The following is a 6,981-nucleotide window of genomic DNA, read 5'->3' on the forward strand; positions in this document are numbered from 1 at the left end:
TGTAATGCTGTTCAGACCAACAGCAATATATAGAGATTAGCAACAGGAAATATGGGAAAGAGTCAACAGGTCAGGCAGCATCTGTGTGGGGAGAGAGAAACAGTTAGGATTTTGGGACTGTGACCTTACATCACATCTGAGAAAAGTTAGCAATGTTTTGAGCAAATCAAAAGAGGGAGGTGAAAAGATGAACAGAAGAAAGCTCTGTAATAGGGTAGAAAACAGATTAAACAACAAAAAGTTCTTGCTAGATTTTTTCTCTTTTTATTTATTCCTTTATTTAGCATTTAGATACCTGCTATCCTTCCATTCAGGCCTCATCTATACACACCTTTTCTTGGCCTGACTTATTATTACTCCCTTTAGCTTTTGTAACACAAACATTTTTCTTATTAAATCTCTGCTGCCCTCCACTCTGTCACAAACCCCTTATTCACGTCTCTCCTCAGGACAACTGCTATAACCTATTGTATTGTGAATTTTTCTTTGTTCTGATGAAGTTCACAGAGCTGAAACATCTAATTCTGTTTTGGTCCAGAGCTGCTGCCAGGCCTGCTGAGCACTTCTAGGACTTGCACTTCCATCACAGATTTCCAGATTCCATGGGTTTATCACTCTGGCACTATTTGAATCTTTTAACAATTCTTTCATGGGATGTGGGTGTTGCTGGCAGGGCTGGTTAGGGATATTGCCTATCCCTAACTGCCCTCAAACTGGGGAGAGGAGGGGGGAGGCTCGCTCAGCCCTTTCAGAGGGCAGTTACGAGTCGGCTACAAATGAAACCAGAAAGTGCTGGAGAAACGCAGCAAGTTTGGCAGCATCTGTGGAGATAGAAACAGAGTTAGCGTTTCCAACTCATCTTTGTTTTATTGAAGAGTCAGTCACATTGCTTTGGGTCTGGAGTCACATGGATGCCAGGCTGAGTAAGAAAAGCAGATTTCCTTCTTTTGAAAGAAGGACATTATTGAACCAAATGGATTTATACAACAATCAATGATCATAGTCACCATTACAGTGACCAGATTTATAATTCCAGATTTATAAACTGAACACAAATTCCACCAGTTGCTCTAGTGGGGAATGAACCCATGGCCCAGAGCATTAGTCGCTAGATTAGCTCTCCTCTAAGAATGGTCATTATCAAACTAGGGTTGGGTGATATGTGAGAAATTTCAGCCGGTGGTTCAGCACATTATTGTTGCAATTCAGTCTTGTTAAACATGTAATAAGTACTTAGAGGTGCACTTCTGCTGCCAAGGCTTACAAGGCGTTGGGCTAAATGCTGGGAAATGGGACTACAATAGGATATGATTGTTTTTGGAAGAAAGTCCTTCACCTTCCTGATGAAGAGCTTATGCTCAAAAGGTCAACTCTCCTGCTCTTCTGATGTTGCCTGACTAGCTGCATTCTTCCAGCACCACACTCTTCGACATATGATTGTTTTTGACCATCACAGACTCAATGGGCTGAAGGGCCTTTTTCTATGCTGTAGACCTCCATGACATTCTTCCACCAGTCTCCCCAACACATATCATAGAATGAGGCAACTGTTCCTGGTATCTCTTCCTTGCTCCAACCTGGACCTGTGCCTCCCTATCTCCCTCTCCCTTGTGGGCACTGAGACAATCATGGACATGACTTCAAATAGTCGCTGACTGTCTACAATGCAGAACATGGTACCTGGATCCACACCCAATGCTAGGCTCAGATTGAAAAACTGTTTATTTTTCAGCTCCAAGCAAAACATTCTTATACTTTCAATCCATTACAGAAACTCTCTCCAATAAACTAATCTCCTTGAACTTTGTGTGGGCCAGATGGATGAGTGCCAAAGGGTTGAAAGACAATCATTGAATACTCCAAGATGAAAGAACAATGGGAGGTCTGGCGCTCTATTAGGACATCGTAAACTTCACATTTTCCAATGTAATATTATCCATGCTTTTCCTCACAACAGTGCTATCCAATATCTGCAATTTCACTCATGGGGGAGTGCACTTTAATGCGGGGGGATTGAGATTGATAACCTCTGATGCATAAATGGGGAGCCGAGAGCAAAGGGCTTCATCATAGCTGCCTCTGCGAGCATGACTCTGTCCACAGAAACTACATTCACCCACAGAACGCTTCATTGCTAAAAATAGATTAGCTGGGCTGAGGTCAGTGAACAGCATCAGCAACAGAAAGACTGGTCAATGTGCTGTTTTGCCTTTCTATTCTTGGTCCAGTCTGTTTGAGAATTGCCCATTCAGCTGGGAGAGAGTGTCAGGCTCCTTCTTGTTCTTTATTCTCTTGTCAGATAGCATGGAAGAACAAGGAGGCAGAGGTGCCCTTTCATGCTCCGAGTGAGAGAAAGGGGCCGATTGAAACAGTTGACTTACATCCCATCACTCTGAGGGTAAGTTCCTCAAGCAAGGCACAGCTTAAGGTCATAACCTTCAAATAAAAAATTAGTCAGTGGCACTGGCCAAGAAGAACATCAAAGTACTTACTATTCAGAACAGGAATGCCTCTGCAGTCATGTAGAGATTGATCTCAGAGGAGCCAGAAAAGAATGTATTTTTATTGAATTATATAATTAAATAAAGCAGGGCAAGTCAATCACAGTGCTTAGAAATCCAAGCATACTCCAAGTTAAGAAAAATGATGTCTTCATGTGTTTCTTTGAGTTTAAGTCTAAGATGAGTGGGCGTGATGTACCAACTTGATTCTCAGCCATTTGTTTCAGAGGCTGTTGCTGAGTGGGGCACTCTCAGCCTGTCAGTGTGTTCCAGACCAGAACGCTGGAGAGGAGTAGCCATGGACAGAACCCCAAAGCCCAGCAATCTCTGCATGAACACTGGAATTTCTCAGGGTTAAAATAGAACATGATGGAAATGCACAGAGATTCACATAGCAACTACTAGAGAAGCAACAGGTTCACATTTCTACTCATATACAGCTGACCTGCTCTATATTTTAGCGTTTTCCATCTCAGATTTCCCCAATGCCTTTCATTTCTATTTAAAATGAAGAATAACTTTAATAGAATGATCCTGAAGGGGCTGACCCACACTGGGGTACGGGGTCTCCCTCCCTCTCCTGAAGGGGCTGACCCTCACTGGGGTACAGGGTCCCCATCCCTCTCCTGAAGGGGCTTACTCTCACTGGGGTACAGGGTCCCCCTCCCTCTCCTGAAGGGGCTGACTCTCAATGGGGTACAGGGTCCCCATCCCTCTCCTGAAGGGGCTGACTCTCACTGGGGTACAGGGTCCCCCTCCCTCTCCTGAAGGGGCTGACTCTCATTGGGACAAGGGGTCTCCCTCCCTCTCCTGAAGGGGCTGACTCTCACTGAGATAAGGGGTCTCCCTCCCTCTGCTGAAGGGGCTGACTCTCACTGGGGTACAGGGTCCCCTTCCCTCTCCTGAAGTGGCTGACTCTCACTGGGGTACAGGGTCCCCCTCCCTCTCCTGAAGGGGCTGACTCTCACTGGGGTGGGGTACAGGGTCCCCCTCCCTCTCCTGAAGGGGCTGACTCTCACTGGGGTAAGTGGTCCCCTTCCCTCTCCTGAAGGGGCTGCGTCTCACTGGGATAGGGGGTCTCCCTCCCCCTCCTGAAGGGGCTGACTCTCACTGGGGTACAGGGTCCCCTTCCCTCTCCTGAAGGGGCTGACTCTCGCTAGCTTATTGGTCCCCTTCTCTCCTGAAAGTATTAAGTTTTTTTCCTATAAGATTCAGATGAGTTAAATGAGCATGGGAAAACAGGAGCAGGAGTTGGCCAGCAGTACCATGAGCATACTCCACCATTCTACACGCCTGATCATCCATCTCAATGGCAAATTCCAGCTCTATACATTCAGTTCCGTGACTTCAGTCTTGAACTAACTTGGTGACTTAGCATTGCAGAATCTCTACAGTAAAGAAAGAAGCCATTCAGCCCATCAAGACTGCACCAACACTCCAAAGAGCAAACCACCTAAACCTAGCCCTTTACCACACATTTACCATGTCTAACCACCAGACCTGCACAGTTTCACTCAGCTTAAAGATCCATGGAAACTACAGGGCAATTTAGCACGGCCAATCCACCTAACCTGCACATCCTTGGACCATGGGAGGAAACCAGAGCACCCGGAGGAAACCCATGCAGACACGGGGAGAATGTGCAAACTCCACACAGTCGCCCGAGGCTGGAATCAAATCCGGTCCCTGCTAACCACTGAGCCAACACGCTGCCCATAGTTACACTGTCCACTGGGAGAAAGAATTCCAACACTTCACCAATGTCTCAGTGTAGAAGTTGCTCCGCCCCTCCATTCTAAATGCCTTTCACAGTATTCTGAGATTATATTGACTCAAAGCCTTCCGGTCAGGGACAGAACTCTTTCCACATCTACCTGTGCCTAGGCCTTTTAAGAAGTTTCGATGAGAACACATTTTCTTTATCTAAACTGTAGTGAATATAAACCCAGTCTCCACATTCTCAGGAATCAGTCTGGTGAATCTCTGCTGCATTCCCTCAATGAAAAGTATATATTTCTTTCGACGAGCAAACCAAAAACTAGGAGGGATCCAAACGGAGTCAATCCTGCCCTGCAAAGGTCACGACTAAACCGGGAGCTGCAAATGAATATGTCACATCTACATATTGAAGTAATCTGCTTTTCCCTTTGTTCTGTTACTCACAAAATATGTGGCCTCATGTATGCACTCCAATGTGCGTTGTTTCTAAATATTCCATCATCTCTGTGTTTACTACCGTACTAGTAGCATGTTTAAGTTTACTGGAGCACATGGCTCACCTATGTTTGAGATGAAAGTTAAATGCCCACTGAATTGAAAACAGGGATATTGGTAAAGGCTGCTGGCTGATGTCCAGGGTGTATGAGATTATGCTGTTGCTGTCTATTAACTGTGAACATGAACACTACAGCTTGGCTCAGCAGCAGCCACACACTGTTTCTGTAACCTTCAAATTAAAACTAAAGCCTACATTGACTGACAAGCTCCTACAGCTGCATTCACCACCACACACACCAGTTGTCTGAAATAAGCTACTCGCTCAGAGCTGGGAAACATCAGAAAGGAAATAAGATTACAAGCAATGAACAATGACAGTGAACCTCATTTAACAGATAGCAACAACATAATTGAAGTTATAATAATGGGCATCAGTACAGACAATCACAGGACTCAATACTGAGCTCCTCCACTGCCAATGCAATGTGCTGCAGTTTGTATTATTCAGAAGAACAGGAACTCTCTCCATAACCGAGAAGAAGAAGGGCAGTAATGTCATGGGAACAACATCATCTCTAATTTCTCCTCCAAGCCACACACCATCCTGACTTGGAAATATATCACCGCTCCTTCAGTGTCGTTGGGTCAAAATCCCAGAATTCCCTCCCTAACAGCAATGTGGGTCCAGCTACGGCAGTTCAAGAAGGCAGCTCACTATCATCCTCCCAAGGGCAACTAGAGACGGGCAAAGCTCTGTCCTTGCCAAGCAAACTGCCAGAAGGTTATTGTTTTAAAACATACACAAACACCTCAAAATTCACTCTGCACTATTCTGCAAATTGTGGAGGTCACGTAAAGCAGGAGAGATCCTGACCCTCAGCACGAAACTGTCAATCGGAAACAGATTTTCCTTTGACTCCCTATTGTTTTTCAAGGGAAAGCAGTTTCCTGGAACGCCTCCGCACATTATTCTGGCTTGAATCCAGCGTAATACTGGTGTAATACTCTGACTCTGTTAAGGAAATGCAATCCTGTGGTTATTTAATAATAAAACTGCACGGGCCAAAGGCTATTCTATAAACACACTTAATGAATTCCAGGTCAGGCTGGCGACATACCTGCTATCACTAGTCCACATCGACTCGGCAGCACACGTTATCTGCTGTTGGGGAGTCACATGGAAACTTGGATGAATGGTGGGGGCTTGTGTACAAAGAACAAAGAAAATTTACAGCCCAGGAACAGGCCCTTCAGCCCTCCAAGTCTGAGCCGATCCAAATGCACTGTCTAAACCTGTCGCCCACTTCCTAAACATCTGTATCCCTCTGCTCCCCACCTACTCATGCATCTGTCCAGAGGCACCTTAAATGAATCTACCGTGCCTGCCTCTACCACCTCTGCTGGCAATGCGTTCTAAACGCCCACCACCCTCTGTGTGAAGTACTTGCCGTGTGTATCCCACTTAAACTTTCCATCTCTCACCTTGAAAGCGTGACCTCTCGTTATTGAATCCCTCACACTAGCAAAAAGCTTGTCTCTATCCACCCTGCCTATACCCTTCATGATCTTGTCGACATCAATCAGGTCGCTCCTCAATCTCCTTTATTCTAATGAAAACAAACCTAACCTACTCAACCTCTCTTCATAGCTAGCACCTTCCATACCAGGCAACATCCTGGTAAACCTTCTCTGCACCCTCTCCAAAGCGTCCACATCCTTTTGGTAATGTGGCGACCAGAACTGTACACAGTATTCTAAATGCAGCCGAACCAATGTCTTGTACAATGTTAACATGACTTGCCAGTTGTTATACTCAATATCCCGTCCAATGAAGGCAAGCATACTATATGCCTTTGTGACCACTCTGTCCACCCGTGCAGCAACCTTCAGGGTACAATGGACCTGCACTCCCAGATCTCTCTGCCCATCAACTTTTCCCAAGGCTCTTCCTTTCATTGTATAGTTGACTCTAGAATTAGACTTGCCTAAATGCATCACCTCACATTTCTCTGGATTGAAAGCCATCTGCCACTTTTCCGCCCAACTCTCCAGTCTATCTATATCCTCCAGTATTCTCTGACAGTCCCTTATGCTTTCTGCTACTTCACCAATCTTCGTGTCATCTGCAAACTTGCTGATCATACCAACAGTGCCCTCTTCCAGATCATTTATGTATATAACAAACAACAGTGGCCCCAACACTGACCCCTGTGGAACACCACTGGTCACCTTTCTCCATTTCGAGAAACTCCCTTCAACTACT

The sequence above is a fragment of the Chiloscyllium plagiosum genome, chromosome 12, assembly GCF_004010195.1.
Source record: "Chiloscyllium plagiosum isolate BGI_BamShark_2017 chromosome 12, ASM401019v2, whole genome shotgun sequence".
NCBI lineage: Eukaryota > Metazoa > Chordata > Chondrichthyes > Orectolobiformes > Hemiscylliidae > Chiloscyllium > Chiloscyllium plagiosum.